At 41.3% G+C, this 20,910-nt stretch overlaps 1 long non-coding RNA gene across 1 annotated transcript; it reads right to left on the bottom strand.

The window, feature by feature from the left end:
* Positions 1-5,923: 5,923 nt before the first annotated feature.
* Positions 5,924-18,162, bottom strand: LOC129639644 (uncharacterized). The gene is made up of 3 exons (XR_008708528.1): positions 17,957-18,162; positions 7,489-7,655; positions 5,924-6,276 (listed from the first exon to the last, which is right to left on the bottom strand). It is a non-coding gene; the product is annotated as an uncharacterized LOC129639644 (long non-coding RNA).
* Positions 18,163-20,910: the final 2,748 nt, after the last annotated feature.

Genomic DNA, 20,910 nt, shown 5'->3' with positions numbered 1-20,910 from the left:
CTGATTCATAAATGAAGGACTGATTCATCCAGCACTCCCAGGAGCACAGTCACTGGTCAGACTTGAAATGCCCGCCAGAGACAATACTACCAATGGTCACCACTGCCAAGCCCACTGTCAAGGTGCTTCAGCTCTAGACACTGGTGGAGGTGGGGTGGGGAGGTGGGGGAGAGGGACAACAAAATCCATTCTCTTCCAAATTTCAGATGTTCCTGCTCAACTCATTAAGAGAAATGCTGAAATAGAAGCAGACATGGGAATTCGAGTATGAGCTAGTGCTTTTGTGCCAGGAGCCACACAAGAAGCAGGACTCTCAAGCTCCTCCTTCACCTTGGAAGAGGCTTAGCGGAGGACACAGTGCAGAGGGAGCTGCTCCAGGGGAAGTGTCCGGCAGGTGCAAACTGTGCATTTCTGTAATTGGGGCACTTTCAACTTACAACAGGGAATAGAGAACATGGCTTCTGTTCTGCATGGCAGGTGAGAGCTCCAATCTGGTAGAAAATGAAAAGTATGAAAGGAGTAGCTGTGGGTGCCCTGAACATCACCCTCAAGAGCGTGTGGTCATTAGAGTCTGAAATCTGCTTTCTCCTATCCCAAAGGCTGTTAGGATGGATGGTGAGAAATGGGCTTTCCAAAAAGGGCAAAGCACTTCCATGTGGCTTGAACTGCACATGGGTGAGTCCAGGGCAGTTTCATCTGGGGTCCCCACAGCCTTGATGCTTTTGGAGTCTGACTTGCTTATTTTGGTCATTCCCTTTCTTCATGTTAAAATGTGTGAGTATTGAGGCAAAATTTCATCCAAATGTAGCTGAATCATTTAGCATGATAAAAAGGTCTAAGGGCCTTTTGACATTGTGATAATTGACAAAACCTTCACTAGCCCCTTTTTTCTGACTCAGAAGCAGAGCCACCACTGCTTCGGCTTTATTTCCGAAGTTTGAAGTCCAGAGTCTTCAAGGAGCACAACTCTGGCAGGAAGTTCATGTTGTCCCCTTATAGGGCTGCCCTGGGTTTCAAGATATGGGTTCAATCGGTGAGGGAAGAAACAAGTTTCAGATACATTAGGAGGCCCCAACAGCTGGCGTCCTGGTTTTGCATGCCTGCCAGATTGGGGAAAACAATAGAATGGGAAAGACTAGAGTTCTCTTTAAAAGATTTGGAGATTCCAAGTGAATATTTCATACAAAGATAGGCACAATAAAGGACAAAAACAGCAAGGACCTAACAGAAGCAGATGAGATTAAGAAGAGGTGGCAAGAATACACAGAAGAACTGTACAAAAAGTTCTTAATGACCAAGATAACCACAACTGTGTGGCCACTCACCTAGAGCCGACATCCTATAGTGTGAAGTCAAGTGGGCCTTAAGAAGCATTACTGCAAACAAAACTAGTAGAGGTGATAGAACTCCAACTGAGCTATTGTAAATCCTAAAACATGATGCTGTTAAAGTGCTGCACTCAATATGCCAGCAAATTTGGAAAACTCAGCAGTGGCCACAGGACTGGAAAAGCTCAGTTTTCATTCCAATCCCAAAGAAAGGCAATGCCAAAGAATTTTCAAATTGCCACACAATTGCACTCATTTCACATGCTAGCAAAGTAAAGGTCAAGTCATTCAAGCTAGGCTTCAGCAATATGTAAAACGAGAACTTCCAGATATACAAGCTGGATTTAGTAAAAGTCAGAGGAACCAGAGATCAAACTGCCAACATCCATTGGATCATAGAAAAAGCAAGGGAATTCCAGAAAAACACCTACTTCTGCTTCATTGATTCCACTAAAGCCTTTGACTGTGTGGATCACAACAAACTATGGAAAATTCTTAACGAGATGAGAATACCAGACCACCTTACCTGCCTCCTGAGAAACCTGTTTGCAGGTCAAGAAGCAACAGTTAGAAGTGGACATGGAACAATGGACTGGTTCCAAATTGGGAAAAGTATGTCAAGGCTCTATATTGTCACTCTGCTTATTTAACTTATATGCAGAGTACATCATATGAAATACTGGGCTGGATCACTCACAAGCTGGAATCAAGATTGTCAGGAGAAATAACAACCTCAGATATGCAGATGATACCACTTTAATGGCAGAAAGTAAAGAGGAACTAAAGAGCCTCTTGATGAAAATGAAAGAGGAGACTGAAAAAGCTGGCTTAAACTCAGCATTCAAAAAACTAAGATCATGGCATCCAGTCCCATCACTTATTGCAAATACAAAGGGAAAAAGTGGAAACAGTGACTGATTTTATTTTCTGGGCTCCAAAATCACTGCAGATGGTGATTGCAGCCATAAAATTAAAAGATGTTTGCCCTTGGAAAGAAAGCTATGACAAACCTAGGCAGTGTGTTAAAAAGCAGAGACATCACTTTGCTGACAAACGTCCATCTAGTCAAAGCTACAGTTTTTTCCAGTAGTCATATATGGATATGAGAGTTGGACCATAAAGAAGACTGAACACTGAAGGATTGATGCTTTCGATTTGTGGTTCTGGAGAAGACTCTTGTGAGTCCCTTGGACAGCAAGGAGATCAAGCCAGTCAATACTAAAGTAAGTTAACCCTGAATATTCATTGGAAGGACTGATGCTGAGGTTGAACCTCCAATAATTTAGCAACCTGTTGTGAAGAGCTGACTCACTGGAAAAGACCCTGATGCTGGGAAAGATTGAGGGCAGGAGGAAAAGATGGTGATGGAGTATGAGATGGTTGGAGAGCATCACCCACTCAATGGACATGAGTTCAAGCAAACTCCAGGAAATAGTGAAGGAAATGACACGCCGCAGTCGATGGTGTTGCAACTTACTGACTGAACAACAAGAACAACAACCACAGGCATAACAGAAGGAAAGGTTTGTGTACTTGAAGACTTAGCAGTAGGAGCCATCTAGAATGAAACACTGAATGTCCATCAATGTATACAAAGGATAATACACCAAGATCAAGTGGAGTTTGTACCAGGAATGCAGGGTTGGTTTAACATTTGAAAATCAATGTAATTCATGTCATTAACAAGCTATAAATTAAATGAATATGATCATATCAATAGATGCAGAAAGAGTATTTGACAATATACAATGCACGTTCCTTGGGCGTTCCTGGTGGCTCAGTGGTAATGAATGTGCCTGCCAATGCAGGAGAGGGAGGTTCGATCCCAGGGTCGGGATGATTCTCTGGAGAAGGAAGTAGCAATCCACTCCAGTATTCTTGCCTGGTAAATCCCATGGACGGAGGAGCCTGGTGGTCTGAAGACCAGGGGGTCAAAAAAGAATCAACCATGACTAAGCAACAAGCAAACATTCCTCACAGAAACTCTTAAGAAACCAGAAATAGATGAGAAAATTCTCAGCCTAAACAAAGCAAAACAAAAAGCCTTAGACACTAGAGCTGAATTATAAAGGTTTTAGGCAATAAAATCTCTCCCAACAGTAAACAGTGTATTCCACACAAGACAGAGGAGTAATTTTTAATACCCATTCAATAGAACAATTTTCTATTTATAATTCACAAAATAAAGGCAATAATAATGTCCAGAAAATAAACATAGTATAAAATCTATTGATCATTTTATATCTAATTATAATCTGTAAAAGCATAAGGGAATTTTTAAGAAAAAATACCTGAAAAGATACAGTTTAAGCAGCCCCAATTAATATGATTTTATTTTCTTTGTTCCATAGTCTCAAAATAACTGACAATTAATGAATTTCACTATAAAGCATATTTTTCAACATCAGCAAGATATTTATGTTCAAATATAAGAAGATGTTTTACTTTTCAAGCTCAAAAATTTTGTACCTTGCAGTGAATACTTTGTTTCACTGATTTAGACATATAAACGCACATTGTGTGTCTTTACCTTGACAATCTTTATGGTATCACTGTGTATTTAGAATCAACTGTTTGAACGTGGGGTGTCTCTTAGTACCTTCCCTCAGGGACTGCAGGCTGTGCAGGAAGTGGTCTCAACGCCTTTCAAACCATTAAGGATGCTCTGTGGAATGGAGCAGTGGTAACCATGGCGGCCAGTGTTGACGGCAACTATCTAACAGGGACTTATCTTAACTAACTCTCTCATAGAAGATAATGAATTTTTAAAGGTAACTACTAAAACTGTGGTTGTATGAAATTATATATATACATATATATACACACACACATATATATACTAAAATTTTGTACCTTGTGAATAATACATAAAATATTAAAACATGACATAAATGACAACAAACTTTAAAATTTAAACCAACAAAATTTGGTTTTGCAGAGGAAAAGTATTTAATTACTGACATTATTTTAGAATACTGGATTATGGAGATGGTAATTCAAACAGAACAGCTTTGATTTGGTTTTATTCTTGTAATAAAACTCTTCATGGGCAATGAACCCCAGTGTTGACTGCACTGGATGTGGACCACTCCCCCTGCCCTACCTGTGGGAGTCCACTGCTTCATTCTAAATTCCTTAGCTGCTGCTAAGTCACTTCAGTCGTGTCCGACCCTCAGCAACCCCATGGACTGCAGCCTACCAGGCTCCTCCATCCATGGGATTTTCCAGGCAAGAGTACTGGAGTGGGGTGCCACTGCCTTCTCCGAAATTCCTTAGCTAAAAAGGGCCTAATCAATGTTGGCTTTGTGACCTCCAAAAACGCCACTATTTTCCTTCCTTTCTTCCCTCCTTCCTCCCCCCTCTTTCTTTCCTTTTCTTTCTTATTATACAATTGTTAAAGTTTATCTTCCACTTATAGTTATTACAAAATACTGGCTCTATTTCCCATGTTGCAGAATACATCCTTAAGCTCATCTTACACCTAACATTTTGTGCCTCCCACTCCCCTACCTTTATATTGTCCCTCCCCCTCCCCCTCCCCTCTGGTAACCAGTAGATGGTTATTTTTATCTCTGAGTCTCCATTTTTGTTATATTTTCTATTTTATTGTATTTTTAGGTTCTATGAGTGATATCATAGAGTATTTGCCTTTCTCTAAGTTACTCTACTTAGTATTATACCCTCCATGTTGTTGCAAAAGGCATTATTTCATTATTTTTATGGCTGAGTAGTATTCCATAGGTCTTTCTTGGTGGCTCAGTGGCAAAGAATCTGCCTGTCAAGCAGGAGATGTGGGTTCAATCCCTAGGTAAGGAAGATCCTTTGGAGAAGGAAATGGCAACCCACTGGAGTATTCTTGCCTGGAAAATTCCATGGACAGAGGAGCTTGGATGGGGTCACAAAGAGTGGGACATAACTTAGTGACTGAACAACAATGAGTGACCCATAGTACATATATGCCACATCTTTATCCATTCATCTATTATATGATGGACATTTAGGTTGCTTCCATGTCTTGGTGAATGGTGTGCTTCAAGGAACATTGTGGTACATGTGTCTTTTGAATTAATGTTGTGGGTTTTTTAAAAATATATAACCAAAGTGAAATTTCTAGGTCATGTGCTGTTCTATTTTTAGTGTTTTAAGAAATCTCCATACTTAAAACCACCATTATTTTAATCCTAAGGACTATCTTTCAGTAAGCAAGATTGAGTTTTTGAGGCTGTTAGTTGCTGACATCATATCGTGAGGTGTAATAAACACTACTATGAGGTAGGTGCCCTAGGGGCAACTACTTTGTATGCCTTTTTAGGAAATGGCACTGCCACCCCACACATGACACGGCTCCCCAGCTAAGTTCCACCTCTGCACTCTCACACAGAAACACCAAGTCCTCTGCCCCTTCTCCCATAGTAAGTTTATCTTTGGGGCTCAGTCTGGACCCAGTTCTTCCCCCTACTTTCTGGCTAACTGGACCTTCTGGTCCCATCTCCAACTCCACAGGACCCATCTCCCTCCCTCTTCACACACATGCCTTCCCTGCCCTCTCTGCGCCACACTATCTATCAGAGAGCTCAGAGACATACATAATTTAACAGCAGGTTGATTTTATTTACTTCTCCTTATTAATGCTGCTGTTGGTATAAGTTTCAATGTCTGTTCTGTTGGTCATTTCTTAATGGTGAGACCCCTGAAGATTTCTGAGGTCTTTAGCCATGCTCTGAGGTCCCTGGCTGCCCACTGGTCCAGCTGGATCGGCAGGGGTCTCCATGATCTCTGGGATCTCCTCCAGTTTGTTCTGATTCAGCTCTTCATTTACCTTGGAACACTGGCTACAGAGATTTGAACCTCTGATTTTAAGTTTCTTTGAGGTGGCAGTTTTTTGAGAAGCTTTGCTGGCCACTTTTTCTTGAATGTACTTATTCACCTTCACGGTTGCCCTGGTCACCTGGAGAAAACAAGAGAGGGAGCACAGAATGGCATTGGTTTAGGGAAGAGGGTGAAGATGGATGGGAATGACAGCTTCAGGAGAATGGGTGTGGGCAGAGAAGGGGTATGTGCCAGGCAAGGACAGGAGAGGGGGTCTTATGGGGTGGTGCCAATGGGCAAGAGGAGCTTGGGTGGGTTCAGCTCACCTTGACACTTCCTTTGGACCTCAGTTGACAGGAGGTCTTCATCTTTTTGTCCTGGGTGTCTGGAGTTGGCTGCTCCATAACCTCTCTAGAACTTTGTGGCTTCCCAGTCACCTTGGTCATTTTGAAGGCTCCCACTGGTCTTCTGGAGAGCCCCTGAGCACCCCTATACATATATACTCCTCCCCAGAGAGCCACACCCTTATGCTTTATGAGGTCAGCAAGTCATTTCCCCAGTCAATGGTGGCCCTGGGTGAGCCTTGACATAACAAAGTCCCATCTTGACACTTCTAGGGGAGGATGGAGAGCAACTTAGACGTTTTGGTGGGAGAAATGAGGCATTTTTAATGCCCTTTAAGAGTCCTCCAAACTCACCTGCCATCCTCATCTCTCTAAGTCAACTCTGATGCATCACATGGCAGGGAGAGTGTGTCTCCTCCAAACCTTGCCTCACAGCCACACTATTCAGGGTTTCATTCTGTTCTCTCACCTTTCACCATTATCTAGTTTTTAATATCTTGCCTAAAATCCTTCCATGATAATTAGGCTGTATTTAAGTGTCTGTGCAAGTGAGAATCACTCCACTTTTCTTGTACAAGGTGGCCTTAATGCACCTTTAAGGTAATTTAATTCTGGGCCACCTACCAGAAACCTTTTCCATCCCACCTCCTTCTCTCAGTGTTCACATAGCTCTCCTCAGTTTTCTAGTTTCCAGTCTAAAACCCCTGTCTTCAGGCTGTGAGACTGCACTGAATACACTTGCTTTTGCTCCATTTCAATCTGTCTTGTTTCAAGTCTAGGAGTCATGGTCACCTCACTAGGGGTACTACCCAGGCTTGGGTTTTAACAGGGTGATGGGGATGAGGCAGATAAATGCATGCTTCAGGTTGTGCTGGGTGATCCCATTCAGGAAATGACACCTGAGACTGATTAACATTCCCAGGAAGGGGTGGAGCTTGCCCAGAGGTGTGTAAGCCTCGTGTGCAAAGGTTTTCTCAACATGTGCCTGCACAAATCTCTTTTCTCACCTTGTTTTCCTGCTGGCAGCTCCATTGGAGCTTACCTCACGGTTGAGACCATGGTGGAATTCATTTCTATGAATAGCTACCACAAGCTTCCAGCTTCTTGGAGGAAACACTGAGTAATCGTGTCCTGCCCATCTAGTTCCCAAAGTCTCTCTTTGAGGTTGTTGGCTCTGGAGGAAAGGGGAATGAGTTTGTGTGCTTCACCATACTCCTTGTGTTCCTAATTGGCTAGCAGGGTCAGCCAGCCTGAGGTGTGCCCATGGGGACAGTTTTTTGGCTTAGTGGGACTTCCTGTGTTTCCTGTGAAGTGCTCACTTCCTAGTATCCACTGGTTGCTTATTCATGCAGGATGAATTACAGTGTTTAAAATTTAAGAGATAGAACAAAGCACACCAAAAACAAGCCCAAATAAAGACTCTTAAAATTTTTAGAACAAGGAACCTAAAACCTGATAGAAAAATGTGAAAAACATACAAGCCACAACAGTTTATAAGAAAAATGTAGCAATGACCTTTAACTTTATTAAGAAATGTTTAAAAGACACGAGCAGCCAATTCACAAGAAAGGTATGGAACTAGCCCCTAACCACATTAGAAAGATATTTAATCTCAGTAAGGTAAGAAAAATCAAATTAAAATTCCCTTGAAAAATCAAACTGACCCAGAAGTGGCCTATATTTTAGAATTTGCAGACAGAGACATTAAAATACTTGGAATAATTCTGTTTTGTATGTTCTAAAGTTAAATAGAACAGTATGAAAAGGCAAAATGATAGGATACTGAAAGAGGAACTCCCCAGGTCAGTAGGTGCCCAATATGCTACTGATATTGATCAGTAGAGATCAGTGGAGAAATAACTACAGAAAGAATGAAGGGATGGAGCCAAAGCAAAAAGAATACCCAGCTGTGGATGTGACTGGTGATAGAAGCAAGGTCTGATGTTGTAAAGAGCAATATTGCATAGGAACCTGGAATGTCAGGTCCATGAATCAAGGCAAATTGGAAGTGGTCAAACAGGAGATGGCAAGAGTGAATGTCGACATTCTAGGAATAAGCCAACGAAAATGGACTGGAATGGGTGAATTTAACTCAGATGACCATTATATCTACTACTGTGGGCAGGAATCCCTCAGAAGAAATGGAGTGGCCATCATGGTCAACAAAAGAGTCCGAAATGCAGTACTTGGATGCAATCTCAAAAAAGACAGAATGATCTCTGTTCGTTTCCAAGGCAAACCACTCAATATCACAGTAATCTAAGTCTATGCCCCAACCAGTAACGCTGAAGAAGCTGAAGTTGAATGGTTCTATGAAGACCTACAAGACCTTTTAGAACTAACACCCAAGAAAGATGTCCTTTTCATTATAGGGGACTGCAATGCAAAAGTAGGAAGTCAAGAAACACCTGGAGTAACAGGCAAATTTGGCCTTGGAATACGGAATGAAGCAGGGCAAAGACTAATAGAGTTTTGCCAAGAAAATGCACTGGTCATAACAAACACCCTCTTTCAACAACACAAGCGAAGACTCTACACATGGACATCACCAGATGGTCAACACCGAAATCAGATTGATTATGTTCTTTGCAGCCAAAGATGGAGAAGCTCTATACAGTCAACAAAAAGAAGACCAGGAGCTGACTGTGGCTCTGATCATGAACTCCTTATTACCAAAATCAGACTTAAATTGAAGAAAGTAGGGAAAATCACTAGACCATTCAGGTATGACCTAAATCAAATCCCTTATGATTATACAGTGGAAGTGAGAAATAGATTTAAGGGCCTAGATCTGATAGAGTGCCTGATGAACTATGGAGAGAGGTTCGTGACATTGTACAGGAGACAGGGATCAAGACCATTCCCATGGAAAAGAAATGCAGAAAAGCAAAATGGCTGTCTGGGGAGGCCTTACAAATAGCTGTGAAAAGAAGAGAAGTGAAAAGCAAAGGAGAAAAGGAAAAATATAAGCATCTGAATGCAGAGTTCCAAAGAATGGCAAGAAGAGATGGGAAAGCCTTCCTCAGTGATCAATGCAAAGAAATAGAGGAAAATAACAGAATGGGAAAGACTAGAGATCTCTTCAAGAAAATTAGAGATACCAAAGGAACATTTCATGCAAAGATGGACTCGATAAAGGACAGAAATGGTATGGACCAAACAGAAGCAGAAGATTTTAAGAAGAGGTGGCAAGAATACACAGAAGAACTATACAAAAAAGATCTTCATGACACAGATAATCACAATGGTGTGATCACTCACCTAGAGCCAGACATCCTGGAATGTGAAGTCCAGTGGGCCTTAGAAAGCATCACTACGAACAAAGCTAGTGGAGGTGATGGAATTCCAGTTGAGCTATTTCAAATCCTGAAAGATGATGCTGTGAAAGTGCTGCACTCAATATGCCAGCAAATTTGGAAAACTCAGCAGTGGCCACACGACTGGAAAAGGTCAGTTTTCATTGCAATCCCAAAGAAAGACAATGCCATAGAATGCTCAAACTACCGCACAATTGCACTCATCTCACATGCTAGTAAAGTAATGCTCAAAATTCTCCAAGCCAGGCTTCAGCAATACGTGAACCGGGAACTTCCAGATGTTCAAGCTGGTTTTAGAAAAGGCAGAGGAACCAGAGATCAAATTGCCAACATTCGCTGGATCATGGAAAAAGCAAGAGAGTTCCAGAAAAACGTCTATTTCTGCTTTCTTGACTATGCCAAAGCCTTTGACTGTGTGGATCACAATAAACTGTGGAAAATTCTTCAAGAGATGAGAATACCAGACCACCTGACCTGCCTCTTGAGAAATCTGTATGCAGGTCAGGAAGCAACAGTTAGAACTGAACATGGAACAACAGACTGGTTCCAAACAGGAAAAGGAGTACGTCAAGGCTGTATATTGTCACCGTGGTTATTTAACTTCTATGCAGAGTACATCATGAGATACGCTGGACTGGAAGAAACACAAGCTGGAATCAAGATTGCCGGGAGAAATATCAATAACCTCAGATATGCAGATGACACCACCCTTATGGCAGAAAGTGAAGAGGAACTAAAAAGCCTCTTGATGAAAGTGAAAGTGGAGAGTGAAAAAGTTGGCTTAAAGCTCAACACTCAGAAAACGAAGATCATGGCATCTGGTCCTATCACTTCATGGGAAACAGATGGGGAAACAGTGGAAACATTGTCAGACTTTATTTTTTGGGTCTCCAAAATCACTGCAGATAGTGATTGCAGCCATGAAATTAAAAGATGCTTACTCCTTGGAAGGAAAGTTATGACCAACCTAGATAGCATATTCTAAAGCAGAGACATTACTTTACCAACAAAGGTCCATCTAGGCAAGGCTATGGTTTTTCCAGTGGTCGTGTATGGATGTGAGAGTTGGACTGTGAAGAAGGCTGAGCACCAAAGAATTGATGCTTTTGAACTGTGGTGTTGGAGAAGACTCTTGAGAGTCCATTGGACTGCAAGGAGATCCAACCAGTCCATTCTGAAGGAGATCAGCCCTGGGATTTCTTCAGAGGGAATGACGCTGAAGCTGAAACTCCAGTACTTTGGCCACCTCATGCGAAGAGCTGACTCATTGGAAAAGACTCTGATGCTGGGAGGGATTGGGGGCAAGAGGAGAAGGGGCCGACAGAGGATGAGATGGCTGGATGGCATCACTGACTCAATGGACTTGAGTCTGAGTGAACTCCGGGAGTTTGTGATGGACATCTGGTCCCATCACTTCATGGGAAATAGATGGGGAAACAGTGGAATAGATGGGGAAACAGGGAGGCCTGGCATGCTGCGATTCATGGGGTTGCAAAGAGTCAGACACGACTGAGCGACTGAACTGAACTGAACTGAAAGTTAAATAGAGACCTGAAAATCATAAAATAGACCTAAGTTGATCTTATAGATATGAAAGCTGTCATGTCAGTTGACAAAAACAGTGGATAGAATAGATGACAGATTAAACAGGGAAGCTGGTGTAAACTGTGCACTTGAAGAGGTGGCAGTAGAATGTGTCCAGAATGAAGCACTAAGTCCATCAATATATACAAAGTATGACACACCATGATCTATTGAGTTTTGTATCCCAACCCCCAAGAATGCAGGATTGGTTAAACATTTGAAAATCATTCTGTGTAGTTCATCTTACTAAAGAACTAAATAGATACTGAAGCTGAGCTCCAATATTTAGACCAATTGATGTGAAGAAGTGACTCATTAGAAAATACCTTGATCCTGGGAAAGATTGAATGTAGGAAGAGAAGGGGATGACAAATGCTGAGATGGTTGGATGGCACCAGCCATGGACATGCATTTTAGCAAGCTCTGGAAGTTGGTGATATATTGGGAAGCCTGGCATGCTGCAGTCCCTGGGGTCGTAAAGAATTGGACATGACTGAGAGACTGAACAGAAATGAACAAAAAGAACTAAAAATGAAAGGCTGTAGGGTCATCTCAATAAATGCAGAAAAATAATTTGATAAAGTCTAACATCTTCCTCTATTGGGAAGATCTGCTGGAGAAGGGATAGGCTACCCTCTCCAGTATTCCTGGGCTGCCCTGGTGGCTCATATGGTAAAGAATCTGCCTGCCATGCGGGAGATCTGGGTTCAATTCCTGGACTGGGAAGATCTCCTGGTGGAGGCATGGCAACCCACTCCAGTATTCTTGCCTGGAGAATCCCCATGGACAGAGGAGCCTGGCGGGCTACAGTCCATGGGGTCGCAAAGAGTTTGACGTGACTAAGTGACTGAGCACATTGTGCATAAAAACTCTCAGCAAACTAGAAACAGAAAACCTCCTCAAACTGATGAAGATAATAAACAGTATAACTAACATCACACTTTGTGGTATTGATGGCTTATGGGGAGTGATGTCGTATACGTGATCTCTGAAGAAGATTTAGTTTCAAGACCAGGGACCAGGCTTGATCACTCAAGAGCTTTTGTGCAGCAGAGTTTTATTAAAGTGGGAGGGAACAGAGAAATCTTCTGACATAGACATCAGAAGGCAGACAAAGAGTGCCCCACTGCTACTCTTAGAAAAGGGAGTTATATACTTTTTCAATTGGTTATTACAATAAATCAAAAGGATGTCTCAAGGATGTAAAAGATCTTACTGGATCCACTCACACAATTTACATTTTAAGATGACAGGATTAGAACTAACAATAGAAAGATCTTACCAGACCCACTCCCACAGTATACAAGTTTTAAGATAACAAGATTAGTCAGAAGGTTTTTGTTAAGGAGAAACATATCCTTGAGCAAGATACAAAGCAATGCAGAAAAAAAAAATGTTTGTCCTTTTCGCCTCCTTGAGAGCCTCAGACTCCTTTCTACTTCTCAAGGGCCCTGGGCCCCTTTCTCCTCCTTGGGGACCCTGGACTTCTTATCAACCTACCTAGGAATTGACTCTCTCATTCCCCCCTTTTCTTTTAGGAGAATTATTTTACCAAGGGAGAGGGGCATTGTTTTCATTCCATAATTACTTCCTGCTGCTTAGGGGCATTGTCCCTAAATTTTTGAAGCAACATATTCTTCTAACCCTCATATTACGGATCCCTGATTCAGGGGTCCCAAATAATAGTTGAAGGAGGCTGTAGCACTCATAGGAACTTGAACAACCATTTGTAACTTAGAAGCTTTCAAACGGTTAGAAACAAACCCCGTTATACAGTTACAGATGTAAGGTGAAATAGTCATTAAACAAAGTTAAAACATAATCAGAATTAAAAGTTACATTATGTCCATAGTTACATCAGTCCATCTTAGGATTGTTAGATGTCATCAGATCAAGAAGAGGCGTCACATTTGATTGGTGTTGGTGAAGGTATATGCAGAGTTGAAGAAAGTCCTTCCCTTGAAGCAGAAAAACCCGCCATGTGAAACCTTTAATTGATGATGAGGGGAGCACTCCACAGACCCAGCAATTAGACCAATTATGGAATGCAGCATAAGAATGAGCCTAGGACAGGAAGGCATTGTCTTGAATGTCAAATGGCAGACTCAGGACTTTTGGAGTCAGCAGATGCAGGCCCACATAGATTATCAGGTCTATTTGAAAAGTAAAAGGTGAATGCATAGAGGATAAAGACATGAAATAACATTGTTTTAGTTTTGGTCAGGGTGCCAGCTTTTAATTCAAGAGTGGCGCACCCAGGAATCAATTCCTGGCACCTTGACAGCTGTGGGAGAAGAAAGAATAAACTGGTAAGGGCCTTCCCAGAGGGCCTTAAAAGATTGCCCTCCAGATCCCAATGTTTTTATCAGGACCTTGGTGCCTGTCTCAAACAGCAGCTTGTTTGACTCAAAGGCTGGGTCAGGAGTTAGTCTCCTGGGAATGTCTGTTGAAAAGCTAAAAGTTTAGTCACATAGTTAATTTCAAGGCTTCAGGATCTATGAAGGATCTATGATATCTATGACAATATCTGTGCACAAAAATGGTCTACCATAGAGACAATCCCTTCTTAGGAACAGTTCAAGCCCTCGTTAGAGCTATGGGTAAAACTTTAAACCAACTGTCTTGTGTTTCCTGAGTTAGCTTACACAGATGCCTCTTAATAATGTCATTAGCCTTTTCAAACTTTTCTGAAGATTGGGGTCTCCAGAAACAGTGTAAGTGATATTTTATTCCTAGAGCTTTTGACACCCCTTGAGTTACAGTAACTTTAAAGAAAGAGCATTGTTGCTCTGAACTTTAGAGTTTAAGATCCCATTCATGAGAAGTCAGTACAATAAGATTTTGTCCATTAGTAAACTTATGAGCTTTAGGCATTAGCAAAACAATAGCAGCGATTTCCCTTAAGGAATGTGGCCATAGCCTTTTTTCACTAAAACTAAACTCCGATCCTGTGGGCAAGCTCAAAGTTGGAGCCTGCAAGTGAGCAGTTTGAAGAGTCTTAAAAGCCTTTTGAGTCTTGGGGGACCAAACCAGCTTGTTGGTTTGGCCCTGCTGCGTTTCAGTTATAAGTTTATATAAAAGCTGGGCAAGTTCCCCATAACCCAGAATCCAAATGCAGCAATAGCCTGTGATCCCCAAAATCCTCTCAATTGTCTTAAAGTCATATTTGGCTTGTTTAGGAATTTCAGACAATAAAGTATAAGGATTAGGCACCTATTATTTGTATATCTTGAGCAAGTCTTCATTTATCATTTGACTTTTTCACACCCAAAATAGGAGTGTTGGATGGATTATTACAGGAAATTAGTAGCCCCTGTTCCTTTAAATTTTAAATGATGGGTTTTAACCCTTAACCTCAGGATTTAATGGATACTGCTTTTGATGTGAAAATAGGTGAGGGTCATTGAGCTTGATAATGATAGAAACAGCATTTTGTGTTCTACCCAGTTTTTCCATCAGTCCACACTCTAGGATTTACATTTTGTTCAATTAAGGGGAGAGAAAGAGCAGGCTCCATATTCATGAAAACAGAGGCCTGGACCTTGCTCAGTATATCCCTCCCCAGAAGGAGTGAGGTAGACTATGGCATGATTAGAAACTCAAGAAAGTAGTACAGAGTCCTAGTTGCAGCTTAAAGGACAACTAAAATAATAACATTTGGCTCATCCAGACAGTCCCATTATAGTAGTGGATTGGAAAGAAAGCAGACCAGGGGCTTCAGTGAGCACAGAGAAAGTTACTCCAGTGTCCAAAAGAAATTGACTGATTGGTACCCCCTCCACAGTAATTAAAACCCAGGGTTCCTCAAGTGTAATTAGGATAGGAGGTTGTTGTGGGGACCCTGGGGCACCTTCAGTCCCAATTGTCTTAAGAGTCTGACCCCTGGGGCCTACACCTTGGAGGGCAATCTCTTCTCCAGTATGGTCCTTTGCAGACCAGACAAGGAGCTGGGACATCTTAGATGCCTGAAGGCAATCCCGCTTGAGATGCCCATCCTTTCCACAGTAATAACAAGTCCATCCCTTTTCACCTGGCTTCCTCTGGATATTTTTCCTCAGGCTGTTTCAGAGCAGGTCAAACAGCCATTGTTGGGGCTTCAGTCTATTGCCTGGTTATTATTATTATTATTTTTTTTGGCTCTTATTTTCCTCCTCATATTCTCTACCATAATATACTATCTGAGCTAGCTGCAACAGTTTTTTATAAAGACTGATTTGGTCTGAATGCCTGTTTTAGTAGCTTACAGCAGATATCTGGAGCCGACTGAGTGAGAAATCTATCTTTCAAGATTATTTTTCCCTCTAACTTTCAGAATCAACGTCAGTAAACTTATGGAGAGCCTCCCATAGTCTATATAGGAATTTACCAGGAGTTTCCTTCTCTCCCTGTTCTATGTCAGCTAATTTAGCATAGTTTAAAGTCTTAGCATGTGCTTGCTTAGGTCCTTCAAGAATACATCCAGAAAACTGGCTCTGTTATTGAAACTGTTTGGCTCCCAGTAAGAAGAAGGAGGGCTATTTCATGTTCCCTCTTTTTCCTTGCCTCACACTTAAGTCATTCATCTCCAAAAGCATTTCAGTTAGTTCAGTCATTCAGTCATGTCTGACTTTTTGTGACCCCATGGAATGCAGCACACCAGGCTTCCCTGTCCATCACCAACACCAAAAAGAGTAGCTTCCTCTAAAACTTGAGTTTTTGAGTCAGGAATCAGCGTCTGCCCCAAGGCATACATTACATTTCTCCAAGAAAGGTCATAAAGTAAAATTAGTCCCATAAAGGCTTCTTTGAACTTTTCTGGATCCTCTAGATAGTGTTGACCACAATTGGTACTGCTTGCATTTCTACGAAGACCGAGGCAACCCCTCCTGAAAGGGTGCCCCTATTCTCAGCCTCTTCAGTTGGGAACCCCAAATACAGGGGCAAAGTAAGAGGACAGGAGGCAGCTGCTGTAGGTTTCACACTCAAATCTGTGCCCTTAGGACATGTCTTGCAGAGAGATAAAGAGCAACACATATGGCACTTCTATCCATTTCTCTTGTTTTCTACAGAATCGGTCTAATTGTAAAACAGTATTATAATTAAGAGACCCTTCAGCTGGCCAGTGTTTCCCGTCTCACAAAGGATATTGTGGCTATTCAGTATCACAGAATATCAGGCATGTCTTTTTAAATTTGAAGGATCAAACTTGTCCCAGTTTTTTAAAAATACTTTTTAAAGGATTGGTTCTGGAACTTCTAGCTCCCGTCTGTAAGAGAGAAAAAAGTGGCATCTACAGCCATGGCTTCTTTCCACTGGAAGTGTCCCTCTCTGCTTTAGATGGGGGTGTAGACAGACTTTCCACCAAAGCTTTCCTTCCCTGGCCAGACTTAGTCTTTCCCTTGCCGACGCAGGCACCTTACTCATCCCTCCTGGTTTTACCACTGAGGAAGGGTGGAGATGCATCAAGGGTAGACCTGATGGCATCCCAGATTGATTTTCAGTTCCTTACCACCACGACCTTTGTTTAATTTGCCCTTTTCTTCTGATGCCACTCAGGTTGGCGCAGAGTAGCTTTCCAGAGTGTTTCCCAAGCTAGGACTACTAGGGGAAGCATCCATCTTACATGTGCCCATGCACATTCCTGAGTACCATCCTGACCATAGTAGAAGTGCTGAGTCATAAAGGGGTGAACAACAACCAAGATGTCCCTTATGAGTGTCACCACAGCAGCATATGTGAGATCAGCCAGTGAGGAAAAAGTGATTTTTGTCCTCAAGCTACTAGGGTCAATGCTTCCAGTTCATTGCCACAGCTTTCACAAAAGAAATATCTAAAAAGTTGAGACAGAGGCCATTCGAGAGCTTTCTCTGGTCTGTTAAGAGCTAGCACTACCAAAGGAAGAAGCCCACGGCACTTCCAATCTAACCAGGTCCTGCAGTTCCCTATCTGTGTCCTCAAAAACCTCATGGTTACCAGCAATGCTTGTATCCACACAGATCAGAAGCATAGCCATGACAAAGACTCACTTTTAGGTTGCTGGCCCTTGAAGCAGGCAGCCAAGACATGGACCTCTAGCCTGAGAGACGTTCCTGGAGCTAGAGCCCCGCCTCACTCCCAAACGTGCTCTTGTAACTTTTGGCTCCTAGCAAGGCTAGGCACTTCTGTACAAGGGGTCTAAGTAAAAGTACACAGTAACTTCATGGACCACAAGTCCCTTGGAAGTCTATGATCTGACAGAGTAGGTTAGTAGTTCTAATTCCCCACGCAATTATGAAATGGTCAAACAGACCAGGAAAAGGTGATCAAGAAAATGAAGTTTGGACCACACACTTTGCCCATTTCTGGCCACTCCCTTCACAGGGACCTTGGGTGTCTCTTGGCATTGGCAGGTCCATATAAACCCCTGACAAGGCTCCCCTTTTGGGGGCTGCCTTCAGTCATTACAAGGCACCTCAAAGCCGCAGAACAGGACTCATCAATTGCTTCACGCAGGGCATGTCATTCATTCACACAAGCACACCAAAGAGTTAGTAAAGTAAAGCAGAAAACGTGTATACTGAGAAATCAGGGAGGCTAGAGCTCTGAACGTTCTTACCTTGTCCTGAAGATCCCAGACGAGCCCCCAAGAAGATAGATTATGGAGAGTGATGTCAGATTTGTGATCTCCAAAGAAGAAGATTTAGCTTCAGGACCAGGGACCAGACTTGATCACTCAAGAGCTTCTGTGTAACAGAGTTTTATTAAAGTGCAAGAGGACAGAGAGAGCTTCTGACATAGACATCAGAAGGGAGACAAAGAGTGCCCCTCTCGCTACTCTTAGAAAAGGGAGTTATATACTTTTTCAATTGGTTATTACAATAAATCAAAAAATGTCTCAAGATTGTAAAGATCTAGACCCACTCTCACAATTTACATTTTAAGATGATAGGATTAGAACTAACAATAGAAAGATCTTATCAGACCCACTCCTGCAGTATATAAGTTTTAAGATAACAAGGTTAGTCAGAAGGTTCTTGTTAAAGAGAAACATATCCTTGAGCAGGATACATTGTTATATTAACTAAGACAAAGCAATGTAGAAAAAAATGTTTGTCCTTTTCTCTTCCTTGAGAACCTGGATCCCTTTTTCCTCCTTGGGGACCCTGAACTTCTTATCAACCTTCCTAGGAATTGACTCTCTAAGTAGAAGACTGAGTGCTTTTCTTCTAAGATCAAAATAACAAAAAGGTGTCCACTCTCATTGTAATGAATTTCTGTCCCTGAAATCATATTAGAAAATGTATGAGAAGTTATTCAGTTAGGAAAAAAATTAAACCGTTTTTATTTGCAGGCGACATCAGTGTAGAATATCCAATGAAATCTACAACAACAAATAACAAAAACTAAGAAATAATTTAAGCAATGTTGCAAGATATACAGTTGATATATGAAATCCAATTAATTAGTTTCTATATAGTAGGATAGACAATTGAAAATTAAAATAAAATAGTAACATTAACAATAACATTTAAGTATGAAAACCTTAAGAATCTGGCAAAATATATGAAAGGCAACAATGAAAAAAAATGGACCAAAGATTTGGACATGAAATTCACTAAATAAAGATATACAGATGACAACTAAGCACTGCACACCAAGATGATGGCTCTAGTGAGAGAACAGACAAGAACAAGTGTGATGAAGATGTGAAAAAATTTGAACTTTCATGGGATTTCATGTATTCATGGGAATACAAAATAGTATAGCCCTGGTGGGAAACACTTTGGAAGTTGCTTAAAAAGTAAAACATTGGGTTACCATATGACCCAGCAATCCCACTCCTAGGTATACACCAAAAAGAATGAAAAAAATGTTTATCCAAGGACTTGAACATGAATGTTTATAACAGTCCTCTTTCTAATAGTCAAAAAGTTGAAGCAACTCAAATGTCCACCAACTGGTGATCAAATAAATAAAACGTGCAATGTAATATTATTTGACCATAAAATGAATGGAGCTCTGATACATGCTATAACATGCTATACCTCTGAAATGATTATGTTAAATAAAAGAAGCCAGGGACAAAAGGCTGCATATTGCATTATTCTGTTCATATGAATGAATATGTCCCAGATTAGGTAATTCTCTAAAGACTGAAAATAGAGTAGTGGATGCCAGGGGCCAGATGAAGGGAGAAATGGAAAATGTCTGCCAACTGGACAGCGTTTCCCACTGGAGTGATGAAAATATTCTAGAATATGGTAGCGGTTATGGTTATGTAACCTATGCATAAATTACAAATCAATGAATTGTACATTTTAACTGGTAAATTCATGGTACATGGACAACATGTCAATAAATAAAAAGCTAAAAAAAACTCACTAAACTTGACTTCTATGTCCAGGAAAATTACCCTTCAAAAATAAAGGAGAAATAGATATTGTCATATGAACAAAAAATAAGACAATTTACTCTTAACAGTTATCTTGTCTGTAAGAAATGTTAAAAGAAGTTATTTCCACAGGATAAGATGATATTAAACAGAAACTATGAGTTAAGAAAGAAAAAGTGTCATAAAATAAATAAATAAATGAAGGTAAAATAAAATGAAGCATTTTTCTTATTCTTAATTGGTAAAAGATAAATGCTTGTTTGGGCTTCTCCATTTTTACTTTTCACTGATTATGAATCTTCATAATTAAAGTCAGTTTCCTGTACACAACATATATTTTGGTTCAGCAGTAAAGAATCCACCTGCAATGTAGGGGCTGTAGCACACTTGAGCTCCATCTCTGTGTCAGGAAGATCCTCTGGAGGAAAGCATGGCAACCCACTCCAGTATTCTTGCCTAGAGAGTCCCACAGACAGAGGAGCCTGGAGGACTACAATCCATAGGGTCACAAAGAGCTGGACATGGTTGAAGTGTCTTAACGCGCATGCACAAATGTTTGTTTAAAGCAGTTACAGCATCAATTGTTTATAACAAACGAATAAGTATATGGCTGCAATATCACAAGACAAAGAATGAAGGAACTAAGAATACTCCACTAATTTTTTGAGAATTGATATAATGTCATTTGAGGGTTTAGTTCAGTTCAGTTCAGTTGCTCAGTCGTGTCCAACTCTTTGAGACCCCATGGACTGCAGGATGCCAGGCCTCCCTGTCCCTCACCACTCCCGGAGTTTACTCAAACTCATGTCCATTGCGTTGGTGATGCCATCCAACCATTTCATCCTCTGTGGTCCCCTTCTCCTTCTGCCTTCAATCTTTCCCAGCATCAGGGTCTTTTCAAAGAAGTCAGTTCTTTGCATCAGGTGGCCAAAGTATTAGTGTTTCAGCTTTAGCATCAGTCCTTCCACTGAATATTCAGGACTGATTTCCTTTAGGATGGACTGGTTGGATCTCCTTGCAGCCCAAGGGACTCTCAAGAGTCTTTTCCAACACTACAGTTCAAAACCATCAGTTCTTCAGCACTCAAATTTCTTTATAGTCCAACTCTCACATCTATACATGACTACTGGAAAAACTATAGCTTTAACTAGACAGACCTTTGCTGGCAAAGTAATGTC

This window comes from Bubalus kerabau, chromosome X (genome assembly GCF_029407905.1).
Source record: "Bubalus kerabau isolate K-KA32 ecotype Philippines breed swamp buffalo chromosome X, PCC_UOA_SB_1v2, whole genome shotgun sequence".
In the NCBI taxonomy this organism is placed as follows: domain Eukaryota; kingdom Metazoa; phylum Chordata; class Mammalia; order Artiodactyla; family Bovidae; genus Bubalus; species Bubalus kerabau.
The sequence above is the reverse complement of the archived record's forward strand: the minus strand, read 5'-3'. Positions and strand labels throughout refer to the sequence as shown.